Source organism: Panthera onca, chromosome B1 (assembly GCF_046562875.1).
Source record: "Panthera onca isolate mPanOnc1 chromosome B1, mPanOnc1 haplotype 2, whole genome shotgun sequence".
NCBI lineage: Eukaryota > Metazoa > Chordata > Mammalia > Carnivora > Felidae > Panthera > Panthera onca.
In genome coordinates this window covers 74,471,663-74,486,911 of record NC_138342.1, presented here as the reverse complement: position 1 = coordinate 74,486,911, position 15,249 = coordinate 74,471,663, and positions in this window count along the sequence as shown.

Here is a 15,249-nt window from a genome sequence, read left to right as displayed (position 1 = left end):
GAAGGCTAGGAATTAAATCTGTATAACAATATTATCCTTATTTATTGTGCTTTTCCTGGTAATCTCCCATAACTGACTCCCCACCCCCAATGTTATTTTTTGTCTTTGATGAAGTAAGGTGATGGCTTTGGCCATTTTGTGGAGTCACTCAGTTCTCCTAGGTTCTATTTCCCTTAGATTAGAAGTTTTTAAAATTTTGTTTTTTTCTTATGTTAATCTGTCTTCATATCATTTTAATTATTAGACCAGCCAAAGAAGTTAGAAGAAAAGAAGTTAAATTTTTCTGCCCCTGCAAAGGCATATGCAAAGGCTGAGTTTGAGCTCACCCTGTGAAGATGCATGTGTGTATGTGGGGAGTGTGGAGGAAGAGCCCATTATTTATGTTTCAGTCACTTTTTGCCTTCAGTGGAAGAGAATTACAGCTATTAATAATAATAGTAATATTAATAGTTTCTATAAATATCTCTGCATTTCTTTCTTTTTAAATTGTATATTTAAGTGTTTTTTTCTGTTTTATGTCAGTTGGAATTTGCTGTACAAAATTTATAATCTAGCATCAATATTCTAAAGGAAAAGAATCATTTTTTTCTAGAAATTTTTTTACCTCCTTTCCCAGGCTTCATGGAAAGATACTAGAGCTAAACATTGAGAAGCAGTAGATGGAGTATATTTTCTTTAAAACAGGGTGGTTAATTTAGAAAGAAGCTAGCATATGTTATTCCACTAAATCTTCATACCAGCCAGGCATAAGAGACATTTTTCCCTATGTTTCATAAATGAAAAAAATGAAGTTGAAAGAGGTTAAGTAATCTGTAGAAACAAACTCAAATCAGAAGATGCATCCCTCTTCCCTGCTAAACTTGGATGGGGCTCAAGTAAGGTTAAGTTAGGTAATGTAAGGACAGAGGAAAGGGAGAACATCCAAGATGGAGTGGAGGTTGGTTCTTAGCATTGTCAATTGATAATATTTATTAAAGTTTTACAAAAGTGCAAAGGCCAATGATATACATTATATGACTGTTAGCAACTAAGAGTTTATTATGAGGAATTTATTAATGCTAAACCAAAAATACTGTGTTTCTAATTTTTTTATAGCTTAATGAGTGTTCATAGTATTATGAATACTTTTTATGAAGGTTTTTGATTCTGTGTGTAGGTTTTCGATTCCATTTATGAAAGATGTATGCATAGCATAAATATTAAATGGGAAAGTAATCTAAATATACATTAAAAAAAGAAAACCTGCTTTTCCATTCAATGGCGGTCTTCCTTTAAGTTAGGAATGGATAAATTTAAAGATAACCTCTTTGTCACTGGTCTGAACATCAGAAAACGAGGGCTTTCTTAGAAAGTGTGGTAATTGTAGACCTTCAGTCAATCCTGGAAACTGCTCTATTCTATTATCAGCATTCTAACTCATTTCAGCAGTCAGAATAGAGCAGGGAAAAGTGACCTTGACTACTGTACCTGCCCATCCTTGTATGGAATATTTGTCAAACTTGACAAATTTTGCAAAACTGTAAGGCTGTGCACATTGAATGGAAAAATTTGAGAATTCAAAGCAGATAAAAGTGCTTTTCAGAACTCAGTTGGTTTCCCCATCCCTCACTGTCAGGCCCATTCGCTATCACCCAATGTTTCTTTGTTTTCTTGTTCTTCTTGACATCCTCTCTCCCTCTCTCTCTGCCTCACTCCTTTTCTGTCTTTCTCTCTCCCTCTCCAACTCTCTCTCTCTCTCAATCACTATCAAGACATCTCTTTATAAGGCCCTTTAATACATCACAGTACCCCCACTTTTCTACTTTTAATTTCCTTTTTATTCTCTCTTGCTTTTTTCTAAATAGTTATAAATATTGAAGAAGAGCCACATTGTAAGGGAATGAGACCTACCCTCAAACAACAACAACAAAAACAATTTATCACTCACTTGAGCTGAGCACACTGCAAACTAAGGATCCTGGTCAAAGGAACAGGAGAATTTGCAGCTAGGTTATTTTCTAGAGGTCTTATAACCAAACAGTCCCTGGAACACATAATACTTCCCTACTATTATCCATTCATATATTTCATGGTAGGAAAGTCACAGACTAGCCTTGATGTTAATCCCACTCTTTCTGGTCCTCTATTGGTCCTACATTATGCCCTAGCCTAACTTTCCTTCTAATGAGAACTCCGATTTAATGCCCCTGGAAAAAAATGTCATCTAGATTTGTGAAGAATCTTATCTGTTCACTAAAGGTACTCCTGCGCTCTTTCATATGAATTCTGGAAATCAGAGAATCTACAGCAATACCCTCTTAAATCATACTAAGAAGCCAAAATCCCTTAGGAAAATGCTGGGAGTTTTGAGCAAATATAATTCCCTTGCTGGCACTATAGCAATTGTAAAACCTTTGGGAAAACCTGGAGGAAAGAATTGATCTGTGATGCTAACTATTGAATCAACTGGTGCTTTGTGTAGGGTTAAGCCATTTGAAGCAGTCAAGAGATCTGTTACATGGACCTAGTGAGAGCTTGATGCATTCGGCGAGTTAATGAATACAACTGAATAGATGACTGAAAAAAATGCATAGTTTGAGAAGTTGAATAAATGACCTTTCATAAAATGTTTCTGAGTAACAAATATTGTTTCATCTCTTTTTCAGTCTGGCTTCTTTATGATCTGACATACTTATGGAGTGTCAAGAAAGCCATTTTGGCATCAATACTCCATCTCAGGAGGCAACCATACCACCTCAATAGTCCTCTCCACTCTCTTGCTCTGAGCTCTCCAGTTCTTATGATCGTCCACGTTGAACTCAATCTGTCAAATTTCAGTACCTAGCAGTCTCTTGCCACCAGAATTACACCACTATAAAGAGAGATGTTAACTTCCTCACTTCAGATTCTACAATGGAATTGAAAAATTGGGCCTGCTCCTCTCTTAAAGATTCTGATCTGGGGTGGATCTAGTCAGCCCTTATTCCTAAACCAAAACCATTGCCGGGTCTCTGCCTTTATAAAAAATTTGGGACACATATCAAGATCAGCAATCAATACTGAGGACTGCCAAGGGTAACATCCATGAAAATACGAAAGACAAGATTTATTTCTACATTTTTATGTTGCCTTATCAACTATCACAATGATGTTCTTTTCCTCCTTTAAATTTTTGTCTATGAATATAGCTTTTAGAACTACTGAACAGATAGTAAACATAAGGAATCACACTTGAAAATCTAAATTTGGAGATATTAAAATACAGAATATGACATATCAAATATGAATTTTCATATTATGCATGTTTTTTATTTCTGTTGAAATGGCTATTGTTTGGGAAGAAAGCATTGCTCCTACCAGACCTTTCCACTTTTCTATGTAACATTGATTTATGGTTCATTTGAAGTTAGTAATAAGAAGGTCATTACATCAATTATACTTTTCTCACATCTCTTCTAGGTGAAATTAATTTTATCTTCCAGTACAGATTATATTAAGTCAATATGATTATTGTTTTATTTCTGTATTTCTGATTTTATTATAAATTATCTGTACATATAACTACGAAACACTTGCTTTTACATAAAGTAATTTCATCCCCATCCTTTTTATTTATTCAGTAGTTTAGGCAAGGATTATATTTAAGAAAACTGAAGAAAGATATATCCCACTTCAAACTTTAAACAGGGCCGGGTCTACATTAAGGCAGAGGCCATTCCTCAACCAAGAGTGTAAATAATCCCCCAGACTTCAATATAAGGTTCACTCTCCCACCTCTGAACCCAAACCTTTGTTTCACCATCAAAAATTCCCCAATTTAGAAACTAAGGTCAGTAAAAAGCAAAGTACATTTATCATACATATTTTTCAAGTATCCAGTGCTCAGTTTTTATTTCTGTTCCATATAGACTTATATAACTAATTCTTACATTATAATAAAAACAGCTAATACTGAGTGCTTACTGTTTGATAAGCAATATGGTTAATAATTTACATGCATTGTTTTATTTAATCAGAACATAAACTATGGAAATGCGTATGATGTTATTTCCATCTTATAGCTGAGGAAACAATTTAAATGACTTGCTCAAGGCCTGCAGCTAGTAAATGGAACTGAATACAGATCTGCTTTCAAAGTTTATTCTCTAAATCATTGCACTCTACTTCCTGTTTGTGAAAAGCATCCAATTTCTTTTTTTTTTTTTTTTTAATTCAGGGATTATTTTTTAGAATCAATCTGATTTAGGAAGACATACATATAAAAGATAAGCTGTTGATAATAACATGAACACCTTTTGTTTTTACCTATAATTAATGTGAATATTTGAAATTTGAGATAAATTTGAAAGCTGAATGATCTAAGCATTTATTCTAAATGACATACAAACAAATCAGTGTGCAGCTTATAATTAAGAACATTTACACAGTGGTAAAATGTTAACTCTTAGGAAACCAAATTGTCTCAGTGGGAATGGTTTTACCATATGATAGAGGTTTGAATTTCCAAGCATTTGAGATAAGCATTTTTCTCCCTATATCCTAACAATGGAGTTGGAGCACTGAGTTGTCAGAGAATCAGGTAAGATCAACAGACTGACAAGGGGTGGAGCAAATCAGCAGGGGATAGAAGAAAGCCCTGAAAGAGTCACTGTTGCCAGGCCAGTGAGGCTTTGTGGCTTTGGGAGTCTACCTTTCCCCACCATTATTCCAGAAATGGTTGGCATAGGGTCAGAAGCAGGGGGAAGCATGTTTTATAATCCCTTTGTATGCTTAAATTTGTCTCACTTCCCCTGTGGTAACTGGAATATAAAAAATGAATGTAAATCTTATAAAATGATTTAGTGGAAGACAGGTTTCTTATATTGTACTCAATATATTGATTGAACAAAACCCTAGATGTAAAAGGCCTTGTAAAATTCAGATACAGCTCTTGAATAGAATCAACCACTCAAGTTTTCATGGCAGCAATGCCTTAACATCACCTTCCTTGTCTTGATGCACGTGGGACAGGGAATCAGAGGGTGTAAAAGAGAACATCTAATTTGCATACCTCACTAAGAAGCCTGATTCCCAGAGCAAGTGACTAGAGGGACATTTGTGTGAAGATCTAGTAAGCTTATTGAAAAAACCATGACTTTAATGCTGAGTTGACTAGGACTGGTTTGCTCTCCATCTAGTGGTTTTCAACTGGAACAGTGTTGTTCCCCAGGGGATGTTTGGCAATATCTGGGAGCCATTTTGGTCATTAGACTCAAAGCATGCTGCATGCTACTAGCACCTCTGGTAGAGGTAAGGGATCCTGTTAAACATCATACATTGCACAAGACCACTCACCACCAGAACAAAGAATTATCCATCCCAAACTGTTAATAATGTTGATGAGAAACTCTGCTCTGGAAAAATGCCAAAAAAGTTGAAAATAAAATTGAATAAAATAGGTTAAAACTTGTTGCCATTCTCTGTAGGAAGTACCTGAGTAAGCAGGGAACATACTCTAAGATGGAAAGTGCAAGGTAACTAATTTTATTTGAGATGGTTACCATCTTGGCAAGAGTAATGATGCTGACCCACAAGAGATAATGGACCACTCTGCAAAAGGAACACGTGTGACCCTGAGATGATCTGTTTGGAGCCTCTTTGTATTATCTTGCCCGATTGTAACTATGGATGGACAAGGGAAACAATCCTAGCTTTACAACCTGGGAGGTCCTAAGAGGGTGCAGAATGTCTACCAATCTCAGAAAATATAATTTGAGGAAGGGAGAGGTTGTCATTGCCCATTTTGTCCTTGTCTCCCTTGGGCGCAAAATTAAGACGCTGGCCCACTTTCTTCCTGGGTGAGCTTCCCTAGATGCTCACCTTCTCTTAGTTCCAACCACAAATGGTCTGTTGTTTATTTATCTTATGAAGTTTTGAGTATTCTTATTTATTTCTTAAGTAACTTCTACACCCAATGTGCATTTTGAACTCACAACCCAAGATCGAGAATTGCATGCTCTGCCAACTGAGCCAGTCAGGTGCCCTCACAAAGTTCTGTTCTTATCCCTAGTCCAACCTTTCACTGTTTTGTTTTGTTTTGTTTTTCCTACACCCCTTTGTGTGTGTTTTTCTATAGTAAGTGAATTCCCCTGCATGCTATGTCTCTTGTAGCATAGTTTACTCCTATCTTCACTAAAGTCTGGCTCATTCCTGGAGGCATTCTCTCGACTGATGATTATTCCTGCATGCTCTACACACCTCAGTGTTGGGAGTGGAAGTCATCTTATCCTCTTCTTCATTCACAGTATGGTTTCCAGATAATTTGCCTTCTCCCTTATGCCAAACCTGCTATGCCACTGATATTCCTGCTCTTAGTCTTTGCAATTCTGTATCCCTCATCACCGTTGCCTGTCAGTCTCTAGTCACCTGCTTCCATTCAGTGATGTTATGAACTTAACATCAGCTTCCTCTTTCTAGCTAAGTCCCAGCCATCTGAGTCCCAGAACTCACCGAGAAAACAGCCATCTTTCTCAGTGAGTTCAAACAATACTTTAACATTTCAAGGACTAGTACACCTGTGACCATTTGGAAATGAGTACTGGATTCACACAGCTGCCCTACTTAATAGTGGTGATAGTGAGGTAACTGCCTATGTAAAAATCCTTGTTAAGAGGGAGCCAAAGTAGGAGTGACTGACAAGGGAATACGCCTCAAAGTTATGGGAGCTAAAAGATACGAGGACTACTTGAGAGGGGCATTCCAAAACCTGTATTCCCAAAAAGTATTTCCAGATGCCCATGAAATGAAGAAACATGGTATCATTGCTAAGTTGTCTCTACTTGTATTGCCAGGTTGGTGGTGGTGAGGGACATTTTAGTTACATAAACTTAATTTTTCAATAGCATTCAATGTGTTTTATAGAGAATCACCATGGGTCGGGCATTATTCTATGTGTTTCCCAAATATTAACTCATTCATCATAAATTATTACTTTATACCATTCTTTGAAATCTTTTGTTTCTTTCCTGTCATCATCTGACTTATATTTACCTCTCTGGCTACTCTGATTCAGTCTCAATGTAAGCTTAATATCCTGTTTTATCCTAAAATGTTTTCCAAGGTGTTACTTTCAGCCTTTTTCTCATCTCTTTTCCAGCTCAGCCTGGATGATTTCATCCATTTCCAGAGATTTAATTTTCACCCCACACCATTTCTTCATTACAGACCCAGATTTGTAATTTACTAGAGGAGGTCTCTACTTGTCCTCAGGAATTTTCACTGAATATATCTGAAACTTAATTTGCGATTTCTCCCCTTCATTCTCCAAATACACTTTTCCTGATTTGAAAGGTTGATGTAGTCTATTCATCTGTCTACATCAAGGTCTTGATACCATTTTAGCAAATCCTTCCTGAGATCCTATAAGAATTGATTACCAAGATCTAGTTATTTTCTTTTTAATGTATTTTCTCTGAATATTGTCATTTCTATTTAATATCTTTTTAATATACAGTAAAACGTTGGATTGCTATTAACTTGGTCTGTGAGTGTTCCGCAAGATGAGCAAACATTTCTAATAAATTTGAACTTGATAAAGAAGTGACGTCTTGCAATATTAGTAGAATGTGTTGCCATATGTCACATGATCACAACTGAGGCAATAGTTCTTGAAATTCCCTTTGATATACAAGTGCTTTAGATTACAAACCTGTCTCTGGAATAAATTATGCTCACAAACCAAGGTTTTACAGTATTTTGTTGCTTTTCATTTCTCTACATTACCTTAGCTCAGGCCACCATTACTGCTAGCATGAATTTCCATATCCTCCTAACTAGTCTCTCTCACACCAGTCTGCCCCCACTCCAATCCACCCACCACTCTTAGCATTGAGGAGGGCACTTGTTGGGATGAGCACTGGGTGTTGTATGTAATCCAATTTGACAATAAATTATATTAAAAATAAAATAAGATGCAAATCTCATTATGTCAAGCCTGATTAAAACCCTCTAAAGGCTTCATATCAAAATAAAATGTAAAGTCCAAATTTCTTGGGATGGCATAGAACACCTTTAGAGTTGGCCTCTGATTGTTACCCTAGCCTCATTGTTCATTACTGTCCCAGTGGTCTCTATTCCACCCTCATAATCCTACTGATAATTCTTCCAACTACGTCTAGTCCTTCTCTTTTTTCCAAGCTTTTGCACATGCTGCTCACTCAAGCTTTAAACTTCGTCACCAACTTTCCCCATCGTCTCATCTGATTTTACTACACTACACTGTACCACTGTTCAGCGGCACCTTCTGGCTAGCTCCCAATTTTGTTTCAGATCATGTATCCCAGAAGCATCCCTCTGACTCTTCTAAGCTTGGTTCAATGTCCCTTTGAAGGACTTCCAGTGGATACCATGTACTATCCTTAAATATACTCTTAACATTTCTGGTTATCATTTTTTATATTCTGCATTAGACAATGAGAACTGTGCTTTCTCTCCTTTGAACTCTAGAGTTCAGCTTGTTCTTAGAATATCATGACTGTCCAATAAATATGTGTTAAATGAATATGTAATGTTGATGTCTGTATGTTCCTGAGAAAGAGGTTCACCATGGAGTGACTGGAACTCTCTTCTGACCAACTTCATGGCCATTTCTGATAATGTGTTTCAGGATTCTGGTACAACTTGACTAAAATAACTAGTTCCCAACGATATTAGCACTTTGTTTCTTGTGACTTTTTTGAAGAATTTTGATGAGAAATCAGGAAGAGTAAATGAGGAACAGCAAGCTATTTCAGCTTAGAAATCTTATCACCTCCTTTTTCCATTAATTACAAATGAAGTTTACAATTTATTTCTATAGAATTTCCCCTGTTGTTCAAACCTATCATGATTATTTTGGTAACTGATACTTTAATTTAGATAAGATTTGCTCCTAGTTTTGTATCATTTAAAAAAAATTTAATGTTTATTTATTTTGGAGAGAGAGAGAGAAGGAGAGAGAGAGAGAGGGAGAGAGAGACAGAATTTGAGTGGGGGAGGGGCAGAGAGAGAGAGACAGACAGACAGACAGACAGATAGAATCTGAAGCAGGCTCCAGGCTCTGAGTTGTCAGCACAGAGTCCGACGTGGGGCTCAGACCCACAAACCACAAGATCATGACCTGACTGAAGTCAGACACTTAACCAACTGAGCTACCCAGGGGCCCCTGTATCATTTTTAATTTGATAATGTTTTTCACATCTATGTGCATTACTGAACAGTTGGTGTATGTGGCATGTATTTTGAATTAGCTTCTTTTAAATATTATTTAACAGAAGGCCATAGAGGAAGGGAAGGAAAAAAAAGTTATAGAGAGGGAAGCAAACCATAAGTGAGAACAAACTGAGGGTTGACGGGGTGGGGAAGGTGGGTGATGGGCATTAAGGAGGGCACTTGTTGGGATGAGCACTGAGTATTTTATGTAAGGATGAATTACAGGAATCAACTCTTGACGGCAAGACTACACTGTATGTTAGCTAACTTGACAATAAAACAAAATAAATAAATAAATATTACTTATAAGAATGGAGAAGCCAAATAAAATCAAATCAACATTTTGTGGCATAGAATTAAAACTATTTCCCTGCAAATTGATTGTTATTAACACAGTTGTATACAATTGCCAAACCAGATTCACATGGGATATCTGTCAAATACCATGATGAAATCAAACTCATTATGTCTATGGCATTTCTCTGATAGAGACAAAAAAATTATGTTAGTCCCGTGTTTCTTCTTTTTGGTGAGCCAATACACCTCTACTAATAAGTGAAATTGCAAATGTCATTTCTTTTCCTCCAATATATTGCATGATATTCCAGTCTCTCATAGATTTTCATAAGTGACATAAGAACCAGCTGTAATTATCACATTATGAGAAAGCAGCCTACTGGTATTATAAAGACAAGATTGGATGATTTCCAGAGATAAACTGATGGATGGATGTACACAGACTTTAGTGAAAATTTTCCGTTTTTACAAGTGGTAGTAATGACATGAGGACAAGAAGAAAAAAATGAAATTTAATATATGTGAATAGACATTTTGAAGTGGTTCATATGTTTGAAACATTGTGAAATGAATACTGGGTATCCAAGAGAAAATTAAATTCTCTAATGTCTCTGAAAACTATTTCCTAGGTTAATGGCTTTATTTATGTCTAAAAGTGTAAGGATCAGAGTTTGCGGAGAGTAAAGTCTACTTGGGACAATACTCAGGAACTTCATGCTGATTTACAAGACTAAAATACGTATCCTTACTATCTATACACTTGACTGTGCTTTAGCAGTGCCCTGGACATATCTCTGGCATTGTGCTTCTAAATGTATTACATATATCTTTTCGTATTTCTGTTTTGCTCATGAGACTTTAAGAATTTAAAAAAAAAAGCTGCTTGTTATTCATCTTCATATCTTTAGTGACTATCTTTATGCCTGGAACATATTGGTGCTTTATACATTTTTGTTAAAGTAATAAATGAACAAACATTTTTTGTGAAGTTGGAGACCTTTTTTTCCTGGTTGCTACAGAGTAAAGTCCAATAGAAGTTGTAAACTTAGGGAAAGAAAAGAAATATGAAACAACTTTGATAGTGCTTGGCAATCCATTAAAGATGATTAAAAGAATAATTATGTAGCAGCAAAATTATATCCTTCTTCGCATTATTTTCTATTAAATTTATATGTGTAAATCTTATATCCTAATAAAATATTATTAATTATTGCAATACTCTAACTGGTTTCCCTGCTCTGTCTGGAGCAGTTTACTCACAACCAAGTGTATAGAGCAATCATGTTAAATGTAGATCAAGTAATATTATTCCTCTGCTCAAATGCCTTCAGTGGTTTCCTGATGATGAACAAGTTTTGCCATCTCTGGCTTCTTTAACTTCTCTGACTTCCTCGTCCTGGCTCTCCTTCTAGCTCACTCTGTTCCACCCTGCTGATGCCAGGTGTAGTACTGCCTTAGGGCATTTGTCCTTGGAGTATCCCTCTGTCTGGAAGGCTTCTCCTCTAGAAATCACAAGCCTTGTGCCCTTACCTCCTCCTGGTCCTTACTCATATTCCACCTTTTCAGTGAGGAATTCCATGCATCCTGTTTGAATCACCACTGATCCCTGAGATTGTTATCCATGTGTAACTTTCCTTACCCTCTTGCCTCTGCTTTAATGATCATTTATCACTAACATACTATGTATTTTATTTATCGTTCTTAGTGTTGTCTCATCACAAGGGAAGGGATTTTGGCTTTTTTTTTTCTTTTGTTTTTCAGTGTTTATAAATTCCAGCATGCAGAAGAGTGTCTGGAATTTGGTAGACATTCAAAATAAATGTTGAATTGATGAAAAAAATGAACACTTGATAGTAGATGCATTTTATTGTGATATACTACGTTTTGTGATGACATTTTTATCCTTATATTAAAACATATCCTCAAAATAATAACATCCATATTTGATACATAGAGGACATTGTTTTTGCACGCAAATACTAAATTCCAACACAAAAACTTCCAAGATCCTCTCTTTTCAAGGCAGATAGGAATAAAATATGCAATGCTGAATTAGGAATAAAACATTTTTTTAGATCCCAGACTACTAATTGGCCTTTTGAAAGAAATAATTTTTTTTGTAGTGCTAATCCTAAAAAGTATTTCTGTCTAATACATGATCAAGACCATTAATAAATATCTATCTTTGAAACTACTTCATAGAGGGGTGCCTGGTTGGCTCAGTTCATTAAGTGTATGACTCTTGATTTTAGCTCAGGTCATGATCTCATGGTTTGTGAGATTAAGTCCCATGTCAGGGGATTCTCTCTTTGGATTCTCTCTCTCCTTTCTGCCCCTTCCCCACTTTTGTGCACTGTCTCTCTAAAAATAAATAAACTTAAAAAAAAACCTACTTCATAGAGTATAATATGCACCAAAGAACTTTACGAAAGTAGCACCAGCATTGCCAATTTTTATTTTTAACTGATAAACTATATTATCATGGTAAACACTAAAATGGAAGTCAATATCAAGGCAATGATGAATACCTTTGTAAATTTAGTGAGTTTCCCAAGACACTAAATGATTTTCCAGCTTATCATAGATTTCACGTGTGACATGAGAATCAGCTGTGACCACCCCATCGTTAGATAAACGCCCACAAACTGGCAGCTGACAAACAAATTTGGATGACTTCCAAAGACTCAGGAAAAAACCTTTAACTCAAACTCTGGCTCAACCACCCCTCTGTCCAGAAGGTAAGGACAAAAAGATTATATTTGAATAAAGCATGATTACACTTCATAAAATACTCCCAAGATTTTGTCTTGAAAATGAATGGGTAAGGGAAAACACGTAGGTGGTAAGGGTTGGAGTCAAGCTAGCTGTCTGTTTTCTGGTCTTCATGTCTTTTTAAAGCTTGTTTTTGTACCTTTTCGATAATGAAAACAAGATGTGCATTCCTTCCAAATACCTAATCTTACCCTGTGATCTCAACCTGGCCAACAACCAAACCCTCTCCCCTCAACCAAAAATGCAAACCCTCCCAGAATAAATATGCCTTTGAGTCAGGAAGACCTTTTACATTATTGTGCAGTTATGCGATGCCTGCACAGCTTAGTATTAGTCATTAATGAAGTAGATTAACACTTGTCCTGGTCCTTTACATAATGGCAATGTTAAGGTAATGTGTTCCAACACTTTGATAAGCCCCCTGGTTTGGCTTAACCCCCCAAAGTGTCAGAATATTACTTGGATCACATATAAAGTTGATATTGCTGCTATTTTCCCAGTCTAGAGATAATACAGGTCAAAAAAATGGAACATGTGAAGTGTTGTACTTAACCGCACTGAACTTTTTTGTGTGTGGTATTTGACAGTGATTTATATATTTTTGTATCATGTATAAGGATATCTCATGGAGAATTTTAATCTCTACAAATAGTAAACTATAATTTTTATTTAAGCTGTCATTTTATTTCCTTTGTATCTATTTTTTTAACCTTTTCTTTTTGTTTTGTTTTTGAAAGTCCAAAGCTAGTACCCTGCTATCTACCTGAATTTTGGAAATATTATAGAAACTGAAATTTGATGAGCCACCAGAAAATAATATTTACATAAGGTTTATTTTTATTTATTTGTTTTTTAAAAGGGAGAGAGAGAACAGAGAGAGAGTGTGTGAGCAGCGGCAGAGGAGGGGCAGAGAGAGGGAGACAGAATCCAAAGCAGGCTTCAGGCTCTGAGCTGTCAGCACAGAGCCCTATGCGGGGCTTCAACTCAGGAGCTGTGAGATCATGACCTGAGCTGAAGTTGGACGATTAACTGACTGAGCCACCCAGGTGCCCCCAAAATCAAATTTATATAGAAGAAACGGTTTCAAAACACAAAATCATTTTGAGTTAACAAAGTGTCATGTTTTGAGTGGTGGAAGAAGTATTTCTTTATTGTTTCTTAGCACAGCAGTTGTGAATAATCACCATCCTTGGATACCATCCATCTCCTGCTCTGCCCTGCTGCAAGTCAGATTATGACTGGGACTAGATGTCATTTTGAATACAATAAAATCCACAACCATGCTGAGGTGCCGGGAAAAATATTCTCGCAATTACAAACACTATAAAAGAAAAATGCCTGGAAGTTGGTGCTTTCACGAAAAATGTACATATTACTTGGCGACTTCTTGGATGTATCTGAAGAAGGCAACAATAGGCTGGGATGAGGTGACCTGGGCTCCTATTAATTGATAGAGAACGAGGGAGATATTTTTGGAGAAATAAAATGTTAAAGGAAATAGTTTGCTCTTCATCTAAGGAGCAACTGTCAGTAACGTTGCAGAAAGAAATAATAAAGATTCCTATATATTTGGTTTTAATCTATTTTCTTTACTCAGATCGCATACATTTGAAGATCAATGAAGGAACTCTAAAAAATATTTTCTTTTGTGCTATCCAACTATGTATTTGAACTGAAACCGATGTGTTTTTCTCAAGGTTTCTTGTTTGTTTGTTTGTTTGTTTTAGTAAGCTCTACATCCAACATGGGTCTTGAACTCACCACCCCGAGATCGAGTCACACACTCTTCCCACTAAGGCATCCAGGTACCCCTGAAATTGGTGGTTTTTAAAATTATATAAAGGATGCCTCTGCTTCCCCTGCCATCCAAATCCCACATTTCAACATTGTTATCTGTGTCTATTGTTGCATCAGATATTTACTTCTATTATGATGACCAGCAGCAGTACAATCAAAATTTTCTTTCATGTTGAAACATTCATTCTTGTTATGTGCTCTGATTTTGTTGGTAAAAACATACAAATCTATATTCTTTCCCCCACATCTCCTATTTGAACTGAGTTATTTTTTACTGGTGGCTTCTAGCCCTCTTAATACAAATTCTGGCAAACAAGAATAGTGTAACACTATCCAGATGGCTTTCTAAGCAGGTACTTTTGAGTATGTAAATACGAAGGTCATTCATCTATAACAGATGGGCGACTTTTGCATTCTGTTTATGAGGGTGAGTCCAGCTTATTTCAGGTTCTTCCTTCAGGAATTTAGAGTTCTTTTAGAACACAAAAGGAGGCTTTAATACCCTTGGAAGACAGCTTTGGTTAGACCATGGTGCTCATAGCAGTGATAACTGAATAATCTCCATGATTCATCTCTACAATTCGTTTAAGAACAAGACATATTTGTTTTATGTCAATATTTGCTTCTGTGAAATGATTATTTTGTAGCCTAGTTCCTTCAGAATTTCACCCTTAGTATTCATAAAAGCTACTAATAGTGATGTCCATTTCCTGACACTCCATGAAATCTGTGAATCATTTCTGACACCTCTTACCCTCAAATTAATGCCTTTTTTCTTCATGTGGATTTAGATCAATAGCAATATAAAGAAAGCAACTCTCCAATATAAATACTCTGTGTTTGTGATGCACAATTAACCTTTAAATTACGCTGAGATTTGAGAAGAAACACAAGATATTTGCCAATTTTCCCCATCAGTAATAAAATCAGTCATTTTCATGTATCACTACAAACTAAGCACTATAGCATTTCATGAATATCATAAAAAATATTATTTTTCAAGTTTGCAATGGGAAGAAAGAGTTTGTCTTTTTTATTTGGAATAGCACAGTGACAATGTTAGGTATATTTTTATTAGAGATTTTGATAGTTTTAATAACAATTCCACATGCAATAACAAAAATACATTTAGCTAAGTTTAGTGATTTTTCTCCATATCATTTAAAAAATTTTACT